The following is a 22,173-nucleotide window of genomic DNA, read 5'->3' on the forward strand; positions in this document are numbered from 1 at the left end:
ATTTTTTTATACATATTACAGAGAACCTGGGAAAAGAAGAGCCCAGACCATTTTTATTAGTTGTTCCAATAACTTGGTGGTCCTTTCTTCCCATCTAGTGAGTAAAACTATGTGTCTGTCATCACTGGATTAATAATTTCTTTTATACATATTACAGAGAACATGGGCAAAGAAAAGAGCCCAGGATATTTTTATTAATTATTCAGATAACTTGGTAGTCCTTGCCTCACTAAATTTTTTTGCTAGGTTGGAACTTTATCTTTTATTTGTATAGAAAGCATTTTCTAGTAATGACGCATTTCTGGTAAAGCGGCTATGTGAGGTTTACCCTGGAATAAGCTGATTGCAAGAACCCTGACAGATCATCTGAGACAGATCCAGGTTCTCTATCATCTGTACTCTTTCTTTCCTTCTCAGCCTTCTCCTTTGTGGAGGGGGCCCTTTGGGGCATAATTACATCAAAGTTGTGCTATGAGGGTAATCTTTCTTAGCACCACAGAGGCTGGTTTTATATAACAAACATTTCACTCCAAAGAATCTGAAAAATGTAAGCCAAATCCCATTGAGGGCTGCGAGGTGCCACTACCTCTGATTCCTCATTTTCCCCCCGGGATGGACCCAGGAGCAGTGGTTTCCTGAGTTTTAACCACCTGGGAAGTTGGAAGGGTAGAAAAGAAGGAGGAAGACCAAGGGAGAAAGGGCCTAAGGCTGACTCAGGTTAAAAGAGCCCAGTGAGAATAGTAAAAACAAAACAAAAAATTGAGCATCATATTCTGGACTCTAAGAATGTCTGTGGTGAATGACTAGTAAGACAATTTTTTTTTTCTGACTGTAAGTGCATGCCTCCTCAGACATTACAGGGCATTTTAGAGGATTACATGTAGGAGGTAAAATAAACTCCTAACTCTTCAGAAAATAAGCGCTCCTGTTGTACACATGGCTGTATTCTTGTTTCATTGCAATTTGGACTTTTGAGAATTATTCAAAAGAGCAGTAACAGCAAGATGGCTTTAAATTCTTCTTGCCTCTAGAGAAGACTGGGACCCCAAGTGTCCATTTATTAAGAATAAACTTAAATGGATAAGCCAGTATGATGGAAGTAGTGGTCAAAGTTAGAAAGCCAAACAACGTCAGCTGTAAGATACTGATTTTCATGTTTACTGTGTACAGTAGGAGATACTGTGTATAGATAAGAGCTCTTTATCTGGCATTTATGTGACTTGTGATTGCCTTTATGCAGACTGCACATGACTGCATTTTGTATTATGCTGTGTTAGCAGCTCCTACAGCATGATCTGTAAAATCAGGAGGGAGTGGGTCTCCCTGAACTCTAATTATTGTAACTATTGCAATCAGATGCAAAGAATGGAGGAAATGACACATAGTGATTATCTTATTATTTGATCCTCAAACAAGCATAGGTATTTCCTTTACATCACTAAGTGGCCAAGCATGTTAGGAACTTAAGGAGGAACATTATTCCTTCATCCCTCTGACTTTAGCACAATCTTGGTGAGTGAAACCACAATGAAAGCAACTTCTGGACCTAGAGGCTGTTACAGTTCAGTTGAACGGGCTGCTCCAACAGGTTATAATAATGGCATTTTACACTCTGCCTCTATTGGAAATAAGATATTGTCACTATCTTATGGATATCTTTCCCTCCAGGATTTGAGTAAAAGGTCACTTCCTCAGAGAGGCTCCCTGATCTAAGTAGGGCTTCCAAATGCACATCTCTTCTTCATTATCGTCTCTCACTGCATCCTATTTTAATCATACTTATAACATATTATAATCAGAATTTTATTTTTCCATGTACATAGCAGCAAATGCAACAGCCTGGCATGTGGCCGGTAGTTGAAAGAGGGATTGTTATCACTGGTGGCTCCATGAAGCTCTCTGTATCAGGCAAAGAAATCCTCAGTGCCTGGGTGTGAACTCCAAATAGCACCCCCTTACCTGAGGCACCTTCCTGCCTCTTGTCATCTCCAGAAGAATTTCACCGGAAACTACCATGTGGAACATAAATAAATGAATGTAAAAATATAGACATCAAGAGACATTAAAAAGCAGAGTTAGATCATTTCCTCACCTCTAACAGGCCTCTACTGAAACACTGCTTTCTTAGCAAGGCTTTCCCTGATCACTCTATGTAGAATTGTAACCCCCCGCTTCCTACCCAGCATGTTTGTCCCCTTTCTCTGCTTTATTTGTCTATGTAGCACTTTTTAGCTTCTAATACACCATTTGACATTTCTTTTTGTTTATGTCCCCTTGCACTGGAATGTAAGCTCCATGAAGGCAAAGACTTTGCTTTGTCCATTTCACTATCTCTTACCTAGAACAATTTCCTAATATAGAACAACTTAAGTCAGTGCTTAATAAATTGTTGTTAAATGATTGAATATGGACTTCTAAATCAAGCCAGGCTCAGTATCTTATTAATTATGTCACTTTGGACAAGTTGCATAGCCTTTCTGAGACCTAGTTTCCTGATGGTAAGAAGAGAATTATCTTCCTCATATGATTTTTGAGTGGATTAGATGGACATATGAAAAGCACCTACTGGGTATTTAATAAAATTAATTATATTTCATCTTAATAAAATCCAAATGAAATTTACGTTAATTATATACTGGTAATTAATTTGCATTAATTATATCCCAGTGATTTTGGTATTACCAGGGAAAGCTTGATGTATTATATAATACTAAGCATATCTTTTCATCTTTATATCCTCAGTACACAGCTCAGCTTCTAGCAAATATGAGTCACTCAGTAAGGGTGTGTTGGTTTGTTTTGTCTCTTCTCAGCCTAAAAAGAATAACATGTTAAAGAAAATTGAAAAATACACAGAAAAATCAAGTCACCTATAGTCCTACTATAGTAATATGATCATGATTATTATTTTACTGTATTTTCTTCTGAAATTTTTCCTATTGCTATTTTTAAATAGTAATTATAGTGTACATATATTTTTATATCTTGCTTTTCTTCACTTACTTTTTTGACATAAACATTTTTCTATGTAGCTATGTTATCTTCCAAGCATTAGTTTCTGATAGTTGCATCATTTTTTAAGTAGATGTATCATAGTTTACTTGATCATTTTCTCATTATTGGATATTTAAGTAATTTACAACTGTTCACTTTAATATATTTTAAATGATTTTTAAAAAGAGAGACAGAGGAAAGAACTACCCATCCCCTCATCCCCTGCTTCTAAACTACAGCATGTCTGAACCTTTTGGGAAGAGAAACTGAATTCCTCTACTCTTCATTTGCAAGAGAATACTTCTGAATAATTCATGAGTACATAAAGATGGAAAAGACATACATCATCTAGCTGATTATTAACATAATACAGCCAAATGAAACATTATCCTAAAAAGTCACTTAATTGCAGCTGTGGAAATGAGACTTTGAACATTTTAGAAAGAAGTCATGTTAGAGATGTAAATAAATACATTTCAAAATTATTTTAAGACATTGCCTAGCTAAAATTCTTCCCTATAAATGGTGGTTATTGAGTTTTTTTCCCCACAAAAATGGAAAATCAGTTTTTCTAATTTGCTAAGTTAGTGAACAACCTAAAGAATAATGTAGTAAATTTCAAAAATATCTATAAATAAAATGTAACAAAATTACCTACGTTTTTGTATATTAATGTTAGTAGGGGCTTTTTTGGCTTTTTATTTTTTTAATTAGGTCACATGGAAAATAACTCAAATAGTAATATGAAAATTATGTGCTAGTTACTTCAATCACCGATAATTTTTTAATTATGTAATTCCTAAAAGAAAAGTATCTTTCTTATATGAAAAATGAAAACATAAACAGAGAAAAAAGATAAGTATAATGACATCTGTTTTATACAGAACCAATGAAAGTAAAAAGAAATGGAAGGTTGGAGGACTACTCACAGACTCTTTGTAGGTTACTGAATGCACATAAGATTCAAAAACGGAAGATACATTAGTTCCATTTTTTTTTACCTTCAGTTCTCCAGCTCTGAGCTCCTGTATCCCAAACAATCTCTGTCAGCTTCGTTCCAGGCCTGATGGTATAATTGCAGGTCTTCTGCGTTCCAATCCCTGTTTTCTGGATTCAGTGTCTTCTTATTCTAGTGTTTATCCCCTTATTTTGGTTAAAGTACATCCTCTACTTGCTTCCTAAGAAGGCAAATGTTTTGAGTACTTGCATATCTGATAAATGCGTTTTTTTTAGACAAGGTCTTGCTCTGTCACCCAGGCTAGAATGCAGTGGTGCCATCATGGCTCACTGCAACTTTGACTTTTCGGGTTAAAGCGATTCTCCTGCCTCAGCCTCATGAGTAGCTGGGACCGCAGGCATGTACCACCATGCTCAGCTAATTTTTTAAAATTTTTTTGTGGAGACAGAATCTTCCTATGTTGCCCAGAATCTTCCTATGTTCCTGGGTCCAAGCAATTCTCCAGCCTTGGTGTCCTAAAGTTCTGGGATCATAAGTGTGAGCCACCAAGCCCAGCCAGGGAAAAATCTTTATTCTACCCGTTATGCTACTTGATTAACAGTTGGGTTGGGTGTATAATCTTATGATTTTGAAGACATTGCTCCAATAATTTTTAGCATCACTTTTTGCTAAATTCCTGCCAATTAAAATACACTTACAGGTGAAGGTAGAGGGCCTGGGGGAACACAGTTGACTGTCAGATTTCTGAGATCAGAGTGTAAAGGGAAGTTGGTACTGATTGTTCAAGTTCAAGCCTCCTTCAGTTCAAATCCTCTGGAGAATAAATCAGTTGTTCCTGAAAGACAAGAGGCTAGAATAGTTGCCTTGTGGAGATGAGGGGATTTGGGAGGTTCACCCACTTACGTTCCTTCTCTTTTTATCCCTACATGTACTTCTCCCCAAACTTCTGCAATACATGGTTCTTCCAAGAGCTGAACCTTCAGAGGATGCCCAGGGCAAATCAGCATATTTCCAGTCTCATCAGAACCATGTTCTCATCTGTCTTCTTTTAAAATTTTTCATTCACCCCTGTCTCTTATCTGTGCTCTATGTCTTTGTGAAGTAATAACTTTAACAATCACAAAGACAATCTGTTTTTCTTAAAAGTGCTGAAGAGAAAGAGCCTCTTTATTCTACAAATGATAGCCTCTCAGAGCATCCTTGACTCCAGGCTCCTCTGGTGCACTGTTGTAGTCCTCCCTCTAAGCTCTTGGAGTGCTGTGAACAGATCTCTAGTAGCTATTTTCTGTTCTTTGCTGATGTCTTCTTCTAAAAATACTACATTACACTCTGTATCACACATTTGAGCACTTGATCACATCCCATGTTGATTCACCTTCTATTTCATGCATGTTAACTGTAAGCCTCTCACTGCAAAGACGAAGACTAATATTTCTTATATAGGCCTACAATGCCTAAAGTAGGCTATCTCTGATATTAGTGTGCTTACAGATCACATAGAGAACTTGTTTAAAATGAAGATTCCCAGACTTCACCTCTAAGAAATTGAGAATGACTGTGGCAAGGTGCCAGAGATTGGGTATCTAACAGGCACATCCATATAATTCTGACATAGATAGCCTTGGTCTATACCTTGAGATATATTGTCTATGGGCAATCCTGAGCACTTGTTTAATAAATGAGTTGATTGCATTGGATCATTTGTTGTTCTCCCCCATTTGATCTTACAGGATTAGAAATCTGGTCTCCTTTAATATGCCATCATGAATCCGACATCCATGCATTTATCTCAGTCTTTTATTAGACTTCTTATATATTTTTTTGAAATTTAATGAGAATTTAGGATTTCAAATTTAAGAAGTTTACAATCAGCTATATATAGTTCTTTTATTTTGTTGCTCTTGATTTATTTCTTACAGGATTCACAAGGATTCTATTTGTAAAATTTTTTGATTTGGCAAATGTATTAGTCAGCTTGAGCTGCCATTAATACCATAGACTGGGTTGTTTAAATAACAGAGATTTATTTTGTCCAGTGGGGGCTGGGAAATCTAAGAATAAGACATCAGCATAATCAAATGCTGGTGAGGGCTGTTTTCCTGGGTATGCCTGCATGTTCTTTCCTAGCTATATGCATGTAGAAAGGAGAGAGTAAGGGCTCTCTCACTCTTCCTCTTCTTAGAAGGCCAGCTATTGAATTATGGCCCCACCCTTATGATCTCATTTAACTTTAATTACTGCCTACATGTTCCATCTCCAAATATGGTCACATTGGGGGTTAGGGCTTCAACATATGAATTTTGGAGGGTCACGGTTCACTCTATAGCAGCAAACTACCCATAATATTTAGGTACGGTTACAGCCTCACATAAATATGGGCACCCAGGGCTTCCATGTAGCAAGTGCTCAGTAAACATTTGTTTGATAAGTGAAATAGCCATCTTCTAGAAAACGATGCAACAGCTAATGGAAAAAGAATATCTGCTGAAAGAATATCCAGCATGCTCTGCTTTAGAAAAAGTCAATGTATGAAAAGGAGGAAATATGCATACTAAGACTTCCTTTGGGCATATGAAACATTTTAAAATTCCATTTATATGTGTTTTCTTTCTGAAAACCTCTATTAAGTAAATTGAGATGTGTATATAAATAGGCAATAATTCAGATAAAGTTAGTAAAAGAAACAATCAGACTGACAATCTGAAGTGCTTTATCCTCAAAGGTTTTATGAAGTGAGATATTCAACAGGCTGGAGAAGAGAGAGGTGGAAATTTGAGCACTGGAAATTAAACACATCCACTACAGTTCACTGGCCAAAGTCAAGTCCTATGATCACATCTGACTTTCAGGGTAGAGTGAGAACAATTCTCCCTTGTATAAGAAGTGGACTGGTCAATGAATTGTAGTAAAGCCTGTCACAATGACTTTTTTACTACGATGAAAAATTGTAGTAAAGCCTGTCATTGTGACTTTTCAATGAAAAATCGACCCTATTCTCCAAGGTATTTATTGTAACATTTTATTTTTACTTATTTGAGTGTTAGCAACAATGCTTGACCACTGCATAGAAAATAAAAGCAAAAGATGGCTTAGAGTTCTACAGCCACTGGTAGATGTGCAGCAATTTCTCTTGCACACCTCTTTTTGGCATCTGAGTGAATCTGAAGAGACAATTTTGGTCTTTGAGGTTTCAGAACTGATTGAAAGTGAAATAATTAGGGTCTCTTGCTTTGTCTGAAAAAGCCAGAACCTGAAAGGTGCCCCAAAGGGAAGAGTAGCATTTAAATGCAACAGGCCCTAGAGAAGAAAGATGCTGGCATCTACAAATCTGCTGAATGCCCCTCTCAACAGTTTTCTTATCCTCCCCTACTTGGAGAGCTGAGCAAAGGGTGCAAAGAACAGAGACAGCAATCTCAGGGCTCACAAAGCAAGCAGACAACCTTTCTTTTTTTGAAAGTGAAAGCTAAACCTACTTTCTATACTGCTTCGACAAAGTCAGAACTTCATTGTAATTGTCTCATAAATGATCCACAAGTACTACTAACTAACAAGAATGAAATTCATGATTCTGTGTCACACTCCCAGCAGATACTGAAACAATACCCAAATAACATAACATCAGAATGAACAGCTTCATATTAGTGGGAATGGGAGTGAGTAATAGAATAAAAGGAAAGAAAAATGACCTAAATCTGCCCATTTGTAATTGTTATGAGGTCTGAAACCACTTTATTTACCTTGACTGGGGGAAGGACCTTGGTTCTAATCTAAACAGAAGAGAATATTCATAAACTAATTTGACCAGGGCAGAGAGCTATGGGCAGAATTTCACTATATATGAGCAATTTGGAATCGTGTTGCAACATAGGTCGAGTGAGTATTTCACTATAGTAGAACCTTTCTAACTAATTTCTACTCAAGTAATCTACTAGGTTACGCAACTGTCTACAGTTTTACTGTAAAATATCCCAACTGGATACTATAGCCACTAAAAACTGGTAACTGGTAGGCTAATCTCTTATTAGCCTCCATGAACTTTTTCATTTCCCACCAGTTGAGCTGTACACTTACAAAGAGTGAGCTGTATTTGTCCCCAGACTTACTATTATCAGTGGTACTTGTTTTAATTGTAACATTTAATTACATATGTAAACTGATGCAATGTAATATGAGAAGAAAGAGTTGCTTGTTTTCTAAAAACAAGCCTGAATGCCTTGGAAAGATTAAGTAAAAGGGGATCGTAGGAGAGATAAAGGTAAAAGATTAAAGGGAGAAATAAAATAAAATAAAATAAATTTAGAAGAATTCTGTATTCATTGCTTTGCAGGTGACTTTACTTCATTTTACAATTACTGAAAATGGACATCTTTATAATTATAATGTGATTTACGCAAGATAGATACAATCCTTTACTCAAAGAGAAGCACTTGGTTTTACATTAAAAGATTGAATATTAATGCATATTAATAAGCTGTAAGCAAACACAAAATTTTTAAGCTAAGTGATCTTTTTGTTTTTCTTTCACTTTTTTCCATTTTGTTATTAGAAAACTCTTTATTCTAATCACCACTTAATGGTCCCAGCTTTCCACGCTGTTGCATTGTGAACTAACTTTTCAATACATAGACTTTGGGAGACATATTAAAACCATACCATCCACCCTTTAAAAGTGGTAACATAAAATACATACTATTTTACTCTGTCTTTTTTTAAACATATAATACATATCCCAGAGGTCCTCTATAGAAGGTATGCCTCATTCTCTTTACAGACTCATAGTTATTTACTGTGCTGCTATAACAAAGGTTATTTGTTATAGCAAGTGCCTGACCTACTGATGAACATTTGGAAAGTCCAATGTTTTGCTATCACACATAATGCTAGAATAAAGAGTTTTCAGTTATCCCCTCTACTTGAATGTCCAGTTTCCAATTTTACATGCTCCAAATTGAACTATTTCAATTTCTCCTCTAAATTCATTCCTCATTTGTTTTCACCACCTCAATAAATGGTGTCACCATGAATCCAATTGGTCAGGCCAAAAACCTAGGGATCATGACTGATACTCTTCTTTCTCATATACCCTGCATGTAAACTGAAATCTTTCTCCTGCTCAAAAACTTCCAAATGGCTCCCATCATTCTATTTGGTTAGAATAAAAACCAAAATCTTTATATGACCTTAAGTGTTATCATAATGTAGATTTTCATCACCTCTTTGATTTCATTTCCTCCATTGTTCCCTCTGTCTTAATCTGTTTCGTGTGGCTATAACAGAATACCTAAGACCGGTAAATTTTTAAAGAAAAGTGGTTTATTTAGCTCACGGTTCTGCAGGCTGGGAAGTTTAAGGAGCAAGTTCTGGCTTCTGGCTGGAAAAGCTCAAAAGGAAGGCAGATACGTGAAGAGAGAAAACAAAAGGGATACTATGACTTTATAACAACCCACTCTTGCAGCAATTAATCCATTTTCATAAGAACTAATCTAGTCTTGCCAGAGTAAGAACTAACTACTGTAAAAATACCATGGAGCCATCCCAATACCATAGGGATCTACCCCTATGATCCAAACACCTCTCACTAGGCCCCACCTCCCAACCCCACCACATTGGGAAACAAATTTCAACATCAGTTTTGTCAGAGACAATCCATATCCAAACTATAGCACCTTCCTCACTGTAGCTTAGCAGCACTGGCTTCCTTGCTGTTCCTGGAAGATGCATCATGCCCACCACAGAATCTTTGCACTTGCTTCCCTGTGCCTAAAAGGCTCTTTACGCCAGATATTTTCCCAGATCACTCCCTCACTTCCTTGGGGCACTGCTCAAATATTTCCATATTGAGAGATATTCCTTCATCATAGAGCTGAGACAGATCTTGTTGCTCTATGGCTTTTTTGATTTTTTTTTTTTTTGAGACAAAGTCTCACTCTATCACCAGGCTGGAGTGCAGTGGTATGATCTCAACTCACTGCAACCTCAGCCTCCTGGGTTAAAGTGATTCTCGTGCCTCAGCCTCCCGAGCAGCTGAGATTACAGGCATGCACCACCACATCCAGCTAATTTTTGTATTTTTAGTACATACAGGGTTTCACAATGTTAGCCAGGATGGTATCTATTTCCTGATCCTGTGATCCGCCGACCTCGGCCTCCCAAAGTGCTGGGATTACACGCATGAGCCACCATGCACGGCTCTATGGCTTTTTATCCCTGTCTGTTTTTATAATAATACTTATCACTACTGACAATGCATTTTATATTTATTTATGTTTTTATTCATTTATGCCTTCACCACTATATTATAAACTTCTCAAGGGTTGTTTATTCCATTAAGAATCTAGCCACTTAATTATTATCCCATGAATGAATGAATAAATGAATGAACATGATTGTCAGTGTCCAACTATTTTGAATTATCTGGCAATTTGGAATTTTCATGTGATTTGACTTTAAATAGGAAGTAAATTAGGTATTTAATAACTAATTTTAAAAGGGATATAATTTTTAATGATTAGTTAAGAATAATTACAAATCTGTGCAAACCAATTTTAAAAAACAATAAAATCTTTATTGTTGCGGTTTCTTAATTGGTTTACAAAACTTCAGGGTCAGACAAATTGTTTCTCTGATTGTTTTCCTTTAGCCTTCCCCTGAAATATCTGTCACAATACTCATGACAGTACGATGGCAATAATACTGTATGTCAAGAAAAAATCATCTAGTTTATAAGAAAACAGACACTGGCTTTCAAAACAGTAAAATCATTAAGTGACTCATCCAATTTACTTACTGAGTGACTATTCAGTCAGTAAAGCTTAACAGATGAACAGAAGCTGATTGTTAGTTTTTTTTCTTTGTATCATCCTACCCTTAACACCAAAGAATTACAACATTCTGATACAAGAAAGAAATGACAGGTACATTGTATTTGTTTTTATTTTAGATGAGGGATATCTTACTGTAAAATTTCTATCCAGAAAGCTAAGAGAACTATCTTTAAGAAATAACACATGCACATCCACTTATTTGAACGAGTCAGAAAGCCAGGAGTCAGCTAGGAAATGCCTCATCCCCATTTCCTGCATTCTCCTCCACCCAATCAGTCACAGAATCCTGGCTGTTTAATTTACTAAATATGTCTCAAGGTCATCAGTTTGTGGTGTTGGACAGCCACTGCCCCAACCCTCTTATTTGGATTAGAAAACAGCTCCCTGAAAGGTCTTCTCACATTCACCCTTTTTCCTTCAGATCTATTCTCCAGTTTACAACAGAGTGATATTCTAATATGTAAATCCAGTAATACAGTGGTTTCTGTTACTCTTTGGAGGAAGATCCTGTTTCTTAATATGATCTAAAGGCCACATGTATTTGGTCTCTGCCTAACTCCCCTACTTCATTTTGAATCATTCTTGCCTTAGATTTTTCCACTGGAGCCACACCATTCTCCTGTTAGTTCCTTGAAAATGGCAAACTATTTTGTGCCTCAGAGCCCTGCCATAAGAGGCTCTGATTTCAAGTCAAAGACCACTTCGCCGGGGAAGCTGTCTCAGTCCCTCCAGAGTAAGAGAGGTCCTCCTGTTACAAACCCTCATAGTCTTGATGCTCACCATTATATCCCAACACCTAATATAAAATCTAGTATAGAGTAGAGATTCAATAAATATTTATTGTATGATAATGAATCATTGGGGTAAATTTGAGAGCATTTTTAGGGCATCACTGAAAACTGGAATGGGGTCCCAGAAAAACGTTAAAGAATTATAACCATGGAGAATCTTAAAAATAGGATATTTTATATATGACTAGAACTTCACTATCCAATATGGTAGCCATTAGCTGCATGTGGCTATTGAGCTCTTACAATGTAGCTAGCCCTGAGGTGTGCTATAAGTATGAAAGGCACAGTGTATCACAGACTTGGTGAAAAAAAAGTAAAATTTCTCATTAACAATTTTTTACAAGATTATATGTTGAAATAATGTTCTAGATATACTGGGGTAAACAAAATATATTGACAAAATTAATTTTATCTCTTTCTACTATTTTTAATGTGACTACTAAAAATTTTGATGTGGCTCATGCTACATTTCTACTAGATCTTAATGGTCTATGATATTTTAGGACTTCTATGGTTTGAATATTTGTGTTCCCTCCAAAATTCATGCTGGAACTAAATCCCCAATGCAACTGTGTTAAAAAGTGGGCCCTTTAGGAGGTGATTAGGCCATGTGGGCTCCATTTTAATGGACGGGCTTAGTGCTGTATAAAAGGGCTGGAGAAAATGAGCTAGGCCCTTTTTTGCCCTTCCATCCTTTCAGCCATGTAAGGACATTGTGTTTGTTCCCTTGGGAGGACACAGCTACAAGCTGCCATCTTGGAATCAAAGAGTGAGTCTTTACAGACACTGAATCTGCTGGCACCTTGATCTTGGGCTTCCCAACCACCACAACTATGAGAAATAAATTTCTGTTATTTATGTTACCCAGTCTAAGGTATTTTAGCATAGCAATAGTCTTAGTCCATTCCATAGCAACAGGAATGGACTAAGACAAGGACAATATTGCCTGAAGCTGGGCATGACAGTGAAACACACCATTAACCTGAGTTTTGATACTGCAAAAAGTTGTAAAAAATCTTCTTGTGTTAGTAATGTGTTTCTGTTTTACCACCAGCCTCACTTGACTGTGTCTGTGCTACTTTACCACATATTCAAATATTTGCTCAATATATTGCCCTCCTTGGTCAAATAGGCTTTTCAAACTGAATTTCAAAGCCCTTCTTCATGATTTTATTTAATCAGTGTCCTAAAAGGTTGCATAAAGTTTGCAAAGTTTAGCCTTCTTACTTTACTGAATGCTAAAGGGTCAGTTTGTTGATAGAAGGCTTGGCATAAAGTTTGGCATGATGAATCATTTTTACTCGAAGAAATTGGAAACCAGACATTGAAAGTAGCAGTTGTGTCTAGAACTGTCAATACAGGATTTTATGGATTCTCTTCATATTTCTGAAAGTTTCTTCCCTTTTGGAGCTTTCTTTCTATTCTTACAGCAGTTTGTGCATGTCATTTTTTTTTAATGAAAGCAAGTTTATTAAGAAAGTAAAGGAATAAAAGAATGGCTACTCCATAGACAGAGAAGCCCTAAGGGCTGCTGGTTGCCCATTTTTGTGGTTTTTCCTGATAATATGCTAAACAATGGGGTGGATTATTCATGCCTCCCCTTTTTAGACCACGTAGGGTAACTTCCTGATGTTGCCCTGGCATTTGTAAACTGTCATGGCGCTGGTGGGGGTGTAGCAGTGAGGACAACCAGAGGTCACTCTCGTGGCCATTTTGGTTTTGGTGGGTTTTAGTGGGCTTCTTTGCTGCATCCTGTTTTATTAGCAAGGTCTTTATGACTCGTATTTTGTGCTGTCCTCCTGTGACTTAGAATACCTTAACCATCTGGGAATGCAGCCCAATAGGTTTCATCCTCATTTTACCCAGCTCCTGCTTAAGAAAAAGTTGCTCTGGTTCACAGGCCTCTGACATATCCCCTCCCCCCTTTTATACGAGAAACGTTAATCATAAGGATTACAGGGGAACAAAGATCTGTCTTTTATAATTTCTTCAGGCTGAATAGGGGTGACAATATTCTTGGCTAACCATGAGGGTCTCTTGCATTCAGGGTAGAGAGGAGCTTAGTCAGAAAACATCAGTATGGTAAGGTCCATTTATAACTCTTGAGTTTCGACAAAAGGTGATATGTGGAAGTTTAATAAGTGTATAATTTAAGAAAACGTTTAGTAAGCTTGTCCTGTATTCCTACAAAGAGTATAATAGCAATATATTCCAGAAGAGTAAAGCAAAATAAGTGAAGTAATCCCAAGTAAACTAAATTAGAAGGCTTTTCATGAACTGGGCAATGGTTGGAACTAAGCTGATATGGGGTCGTTAGCTGATTGTAATGTGCCCAGAATTAGAATACTGATCCAGATTTTTACATTACCCATCTCTCTTGTTTCTTCTGAGCAACAGTCAGAAATCACTGGCTGGTTTACAGGAATAAGGAGGGTTAGCCTAAATTGCAGAAACAAACTTAAAAACAGCTGAGACTAGAATCTAATAACAGGTGTACCTTAGTTCTTGAAACATAACATTTCTCTCTCCTGTTTCCCACTTTAAAGACAAATCATGGTAAGATTAATTTGCTTCATTATACTTGGCCTGATTATTCACACAACAGTCAGCAAGTATACTTATTTTTTACATGGGCTCTTTTTAAATTGGCTTTGATGGAACTGTTCCATAGAAGGAATCTTAGATAAGATTTTTTTAAAGCTGAGCCCTGCCATTGGTTTGTACCCTCAAATGTCTATGAATTGGGTAAATTCCTCTCTTTTTGAGGCTCCAAGATAACTTGGGGCTCCTGGATCTGTGAGAAAGTGGCATTCTTTATTTACCACAGGTTAAAAACCCTGTACAGGGACTGTGTAAGCAAGGTATGAGGCCAGTTCCCAACAAAGGGCTTTTATTGGCTCTACAAATCAAGTTTGATTTCTTAAAGGAAAGCACACCATTCCAGTTAAAGCCTTGGTAAAATAACCAATTTCTCTAATTGTGTCCTGTTACGAAAGAAAACAGATTTTACTGCATCTACGCAAATAACTATATTGCCGTAAGTTAAGAATCCCACAACTAGTTTCCAAATCCTGGAGAAATCAGGTAGAGAGAAACAAATATGTTCCAAATTTTGTTCATAGCAGTATACTTTACTCAATTCCTACAAGCTGCAAATAGCTCAAAAGTTTCCTTGACTCTGAAAAATAAAACAAACGATCAGCAACATTTTAAGCAAAGTTTAAAATATTACTTCAGTTTTCTATTGCTTCAGTTAATTCAGTTAACTCCTGTTCTAGTTGATATTCATGAAGATTCCAGGAAGGAAAGGAGGAAGTCAAATTGTTTCTATTTGCAGATGACATGATTGTATATTTAGAAGGCCCCATCGTTTCAGCCCAAAATCTCCTGAAAACGATAAGCAACTTCAGCAAAGTCTCAGTATACAAAATCAATGTGCAGAAACCACAAGCATTCCTATACATCAATAACAGACTTAAAGAGAGATAAATCAAGAATGAACTGCCATTCACAATTGCTAAAAAAGGGAATAAAATATCTAGGAATACAACTAACAAAGGATGTAAAGGACCTCTTCAAGGAGAACTACAAGCCACTGCTCGAGGAAATAAGAGAGGACACAAACAGATGGAAAAATATTCCATGCTCATGGTTAGGAAGAATCAATATCATGAAAATGGCCATACTACCCGAAGTAATTTATAAATTCAATGCTATCCCCATCAAGCTACCAATGATCCTCTTCACAGAACTGGAAAAAATACCTTAAACTTCATATGGAACCAAATGAGAGCCCGCATAGCCAAGTCAACTCTAAGCAAAAAGAACAAAGCTGGAGGCATCACGCTACATGACTTCAAACTATACTACAAGGCTACAGTAATCAAAACAGCATGGAACTGGTACCAAAACAGAGATATAGACCAATGGAACAAAACAGAGGCCTCAAAGGCAATACCATATCTACAATCAGCTGATCTTTGACAAACCTCACAAAAACAAGCAATGGGGAAAGGATTACCTGTTTAATAAATGGTGTTGGGAAAACTGGCTAGCCATGTGCAGAAAGCAGAAACTGGACCCCTTCCTGACACCTTACACTAAAATTAACTCCAGATGGATTAAAGAATTAAACATAAGACCTAACACCACAAAAACCCTAGAAGAAAACCTAGGCAAAACCATTCAGGACATAGGCATAGGCAAGGACTTCATGACCAAAACACCAAAAGCATTGACAACAAAAGCCAAAATAGACAAATGGGATCTAATTAAACTCAAGAGCTTGTGTACAGCAAAAGAAACAATCATTAGATTGAAGCTGCTACCAACAGAATGGGAAAAATTTTTGCAATCTACCCATCTGACAAAGGACTAATATCCAGAATCTACAAAGAACTAAAACAGATTTACAAGAAAAAAACTAAACAAGCCCATTCAAAAGTGGGCAAAGGACATGAATAGACACTTTTCAAAAGAAGACATTTATGAGGCCAACAAACATATGAAAAAATGCTCATTATCACTGGTCATTAGAGAAATGAAAATCAAAACCACATTGAGATAGCATCTCACACCAGTTACAATGGTGATTATTAAAAAATCTGGAGACAACAGATGCTGGAGAGGATGTGGAGAAATAGGAACACTTTTACACTGTTGGTGGGAGTGTAAATTAGTTCAACCATTGTGGAAGACAGTGTGGTGATTCCTCAAGGACCTAGAAATAGAAATTCCATTTGACCCAGCAATCCCATTACTGGGTATATATCCAAAGGATTATAAACCATTCTATTATAAAGACACATACACATGTATGTTCATTGTGGCACTGTTTACAATAGCAAAGACCTGGAACCAACCCAAATACCCATGGATGATATACCACCCATGATGGATGGTATACCAACCCAAATACCACCACTGGACAAAGAAAATGTGGCACATATATACCATGGAATACTATGCAGCCATAAGAAAAAATGAGTTCGTGTCCTTTGTAGGGACATGGATGAATCTGGAAACCATCACTCTCAGCAAACTGACACAAGAACAGAAAACCAAACATCGCATGTTCTCACACATAAGAAGGTGTTGAACAATGAGAGCACATGGACACAAGGAGGGGAGCATCACACAATGGGGTCTGTTGAGGTGATTAGGGGAGGGACTGCTGGGGGTAGGCAGCTGGGGAGGGGTAACATAGGAAGAAATGCCAAATATAGGTGATGAGGATGGAGGCAGCAAACCACATTGGCATGTATGTACCTATGCAATGATCCTCCATGTTCTGCTCATGTACCCCAGAACCTAAAGTGCAATTATATATTTAAAAAAAAAAGAGTCAAGACCCATTGGTGTGCTGTATTCAGGAGACACATCTCACATGGAAAGACATACATATGCTCAAAATAAAAAGATGGAGAAATATTTACCAAGCTAATGTAAAGCAAAAAAAAAAAAATAAAAATAAAAATAAAAAATTAATTTAAAAAAAGGTCTCTGATAAGCAGACTTTAAACCAACAAAAATCAAAAAGACAAAGAAGAGCGTTACAAAATAGTAAAATGGTAAAGGGTTCAATGCAACAAGAAAAGCTAACTATACTAAATAACATGCGCCTAATACAGGGGCACTGAAATTCATAAAACAAGTTTTTAGACACCAACAAAGAGACTTACACTCCCACACAATACTAGCGGGAGATTTTAACCTCCATTGTCAACATTGGACAGATCAACAAGACAGAAAATTAATAAGGATATTCAGGACTTCAACTCAGCTCTGGACCAAGCAGACCTAATAGATATCTACAGAACTCTCCACCCCAAATCAACAGAATATATATTCTTCTCAGCATCACATCACAGCTATTCTAAAATCAACCACATAATTGGAAGTAAAACTCTCCTCAGCAAATGTAAAAGATGGAAATCATAACAAACAGTCACTCAGACCATAGTGCAATTAAATAAGAACTCAGGATTTAAAAACTCACTTAAAACCACACAACTACAAGGAAATTGAACAACCTGCTCCTGAATGACTCCTGGGTAAATACCCAAATTAAAGAAGAAAGAATGGGAAATAAAGAAGCTCTTTGAAGCCAATAAGAACAAAAAGACAATGTACCAGAAACTCTGGGACACAGTTAACGCAGTGTTTAGAGGGAAATTTATAGCACTAAATGCCCACATCAGAAAGCAGGAAAGGTCTAAAATAGACACACTAACATCACAATTAAAAGAATTATATAAGTAAAAGCAAACAAATTCAAAAGGCAGCAGAAGACAAGAAATAACTAAGACCAGAGCAGAACTAAAGGATATAGAGACATGAAAAGCCCTTCAAAGAATCAACAAATCCAGGAGTTGGTTTTAAAAAAAGATTAACAAAATAGATCAAATAGATTAACAAAATAGACTGCTAGCTGGACTAATACAGAAGAAAAGAGAAAAGAATCAAGTAGACAGTATAAAAAATGATAAAAAGGATATCACCACTGATCTGAAAGAAATACAGTCTACCATCAGAGAAGACTACAAACACCCCTCTACAAATAAACTAGAAAATCTAGTGGAAATGGATAAATTCCTGGACAAATACACCCTCCCAAGACTAAACCAGGAAGAGGTCAAATTCCTGAATAGACCAATAACAAGTTCTGAAATTGAGATAGTAATTAATAGCTTACCAACCAAAAAATTCCCAAGACCAGACAAATTTACAGCCAAATTCCACCAGAGATACAGAGGAGGTGATACCACTCCTGAAACTGTTCAAAACAGTAGGAAAAGAGGGACATCTCCCTAATTCATGTTATGAGGCCAGCATCATCCTGATATCAAAATCTGGCAGAGACACAACAAAGAAAGAAAATTTCAAGCCAATATCCCTGATGAACATCGATGCAAAACTTCCCAACAAAATACTGGCAAACTAAATCCAGCAGCACATCAAAAAGATTATCCGCCACAATTGAGTTGGCTTCATCCCAGGGTTGCAAGGCTGGTTCAACATATGCGAATCAATAAACGTCATCCATCACATAAACAGAACCAATGACAAAAACCACATATTATCTCAATAGAGGCAGAAAAGACCTTCAATAAAATTCAACATCGCTTCATGCAAAAAACTCTCAATAAACTAGTTATTGATGGAACATATCTCAAAATAATAAGAGCTATTTATGACAAACCTACAGCCAATATCATACTGGATGGGCAAAAGATGGAAGCATTCCCTTTGAAAACTGGCACGAGGCAAGGATGTCCTCTCTCACCACTCCTATTCAACATAGTATTGGAACTTCTGGCCAGGGCAATCAGGCAAGAGCAAGAAATAAAGCACATCTGAAAGGGAAGAGAGGAAGTCAAATTGTCTCTGAGTGCAGATGACATGATTCCATATTTAGAAAACTCCATCATTTCATATCAAAAACTCCTTAACCTGATAAGCAATTTCAGCAAAGTCTCAGAATACAAAATCAGTGTGCAAAAATAACAGGCATTCCTATACACCAATAACAGACAAGTAGAGAGCCAAGTCATGAGTGAACTCCTATTCACAATTGCTACAAAGAAAATAAAACACCTAGGAATACAACTTACAAGGGATGTGAAGGGCCTGTTCAAGGAGAACTACAAACCGCCACTCAAGAAAATAAGAGAGGACACAAACAAATGCAAAAACATTCCATACTCATGGATAGGAAGAATCAATATTGTGAAAATGGCCATACTGCCCAAAGTAATTTATAGATTCAATGCTATTCCCATCAAGCTGCCATTGGCCTTCTTCACAGAATTAGAAAAAAACTACTTTAAATTTCATATGGAACCAAAAAAGACTCCATATAGCCAACATAATGCTAAGTAAAGAGAACAAAGCTGGAGGCATCACGATACCTGAATTCAAACTATACTGCAAGGCTACAGTAATTAAAACATCATGGTACTGGTACCAAAACAGATGTATAGATCAAAGGGACAGAACAGAGACCTCAGAAATAACACCACACATCTACAACCATCTGATCTTTGACAAACCTGGCAAAGACAAGCAATGGAGAAAGGATTCCTATTTAATAAATGGTGTCAGGAAAACAGGCTAGCCCTATTCAGAAAACTGAAACTGGACCCTTTCCTTACACCTTATACAAAAATTAAGATGGATTAAAGACTTAACTGTAAAACCCAAAACCATAAACACTCTAGAAGAAAACCTAGGCAATACCATTCAGGACATAAGCATGGGCAAAGACTTCACAACTAAAACACCAAAAGCAGTTGCAACAAAAGCCAAAATTGACAAAAGGCATCTAATTAATATAAAGAGCTTCTGCACAGCAAAAGAAACTAGCATCGGAGTAAACCAACAACCTACCAAATGAGATAAAATTTTTGCAATTTATCCACCTGACAAAGGTCTAATACCAGAATACACAAGGAAATTGAACAAAATTAAAAAAAAAAAAAAAAAAAAAAAAAAAAAAAAAAAAAAAAAAAAAAAAAAACCAACCCAAACAACCACATCAAAATGTGGGCAAAGGTTATGAACAGACACTTATCAAAAGAAGACACTTCTCAAAAGAAGACATTTATGTGGCCAACAAACATATGAAAAAAAGTTCATCATCACTGGTCAGTAGAGAAATGCAAATCAAAACCACAATGACATACCATCTCACACCAGTTAGAATGGTGATTAATAGGTCAGGAAATAACAGATGCTGGAGAGGATATGGAAAAATAGGAATGCTTTGACACTGTTGGTGGAAGTGTAAATTAATTCAACCATTGTGGAAGTCAGCATGATGATTCCTCAAGGATCTAGAACCAGAAATATCATTTGACCCAGCAATCTCATTACTGGGTATGTACCCAGAGAATTATAAATCATTCTACTATAAAGACACATGCACACATATGTTTACTGCTGCACTGTTTACAATAGCAAAGACTTGGAACCAACCCAATGCCCATCAATGATAGACTGATAAAGAAAATGTGGCACATATATACCACCAAATACTATGCAGCCATAAAAAAGAATAAGTTCATATCTTCTGCAGGAACATGGATGAAGCTGAAAGCCATCATTCTCAGCAAACTAACACAGGAACAGAAAACTAAACACTGCATGTTCTCACTAATAAGTGGGGGCTGAACAATGAGAGCACATGAACACAGGGAGGGGAACATCACACGGGTTGTTGAGGGACAAGGGGAGGGAGAGCATTAGGACAAATACCTAATGCATGCGTGGCTTAAAACCTAGATGAGAGGTTGATAGGTGCAACAAACAACCATGGGACATGTATAGCTACAAAACAAACCGGCACATTCTGCACATGTATCCCAGAACTTAAAGTAAAATAAAAACAAAAAGAGTGGCCTCTAACCCACTCTGTCTTATCAGAGACTTTCATTCCCCTAAGTTGGGCCTCTAACCTAAACCCATTCTTTACCCAGGTACTGTATATGCACCCCACTTACCCAAAGTCAGCCCACTGATGTGTGAAGACAATATTCCTTTGAGTCAGGGGTCTCTGCAGCATTGTACCTTCAATGGTTCGCCAGATATATGTTACAGGACCCCAACACTTACCCAAAGGTAGCCGTTGGGTCACGGTATCTGTACTGTTATCCCTTTTGTGGTCACCAGAAATACATCACAGGAAAGGGGCCCTGATCCAGATCCCAAGAGAGGGTTCTTGGATCTCACACAAGAAAGAATTCAGAGCAAGGCTGTAGTGCAAAGTGACAGCGAGATTATTAAAAAGGTAAAGGAATAAAAGAATGGCTACTCCATAGAGCAGCCACTCATGTCATTCTTATACACTGTCTTCTTCTTAAGGTCCTGAGGCTAGTGAACATATGGATTTATTTTGCTATCTCCAACATCTAACCGAGCACAGTACTTTGCACAAGGTAGATACTCAAAAAATATTTTTTCGAATTTGTTGAATGAAGGAACTTTTCCTCATTCTGATCATTCCTTGACTCTAAGCTCAGCACTTACTAGAATTTAACTTATAGGCTTGTACTTAATGGGATTGTTTTAGGACCATTTCATGAGTAAGTATTTTGAGTGGCTAATACAATGATAGAGTCTTCAACTTCCTTATAATGCCTATGTCAATTATTTAAACATTTTAGAGATTCAATAAATGATAACCAACTAACAAATTATAATCCTAAAACCAAACACTATCTCCCATACAGGTGAAAGACTAGGCCAGGGATTGCTGTTAGCATACCAACTACCTGGTCAAAAGGCTAAGCTTATGTATAAAACTATTACTTAGACAATTTGGTGAGCATGCCTCCAAAATGTAAGCTACAGTAATTTAGTATAAGCTGCTACCACTAAAATCTGAAGGCAAAATGATTTCTTTTGCACACAAACTCTGTAAGACATAAAGATGACTGAAAAACTACATCAAGAGTGTACTGAAAAACTTAGCCAGTTAGGTCTAGGTGAACAGAGCAACGAAGTAGCTGCATGTACCTGAGGCACTAATATAAACAACCTTCATGTTTGACCAGCAGCAACCAAGCCCTTGTTGCTGCACAAGGACACCGAGAGACACAGCAGCATG

General features: G+C 37.0%; 1 long non-coding RNA gene across 1 annotated transcript; it reads right to left on the reverse strand.

Moving 5' to 3' along the window:
• Window positions 1-1,534: 1,534 nt before the first annotated feature.
• On the reverse strand, window positions 1,535-21,313 carry LOC108303531. The gene is made up of 4 exons (XR_001824889.2): window positions 21,068-21,313; window positions 4,651-4,787; window positions 3,996-4,172; window positions 1,535-1,546 (listed from the first exon to the last, which is right to left on the reverse strand). It is a non-coding gene; the product is annotated as an uncharacterized LOC108303531 (long non-coding RNA).
• Window positions 21,314-22,173: the final 860 nt, after the last annotated feature.

The sequence above is a fragment of the Cebus imitator genome, unplaced genomic scaffold (genome assembly GCF_001604975.1).
Source record: "Cebus imitator isolate Cc_AM_T3 unplaced genomic scaffold, Cebus_imitator-1.0 Scaffold48, whole genome shotgun sequence".
Lineage (NCBI taxonomy): Eukaryota > Metazoa > Chordata > Mammalia > Primates > Cebidae > Cebus > Cebus imitator.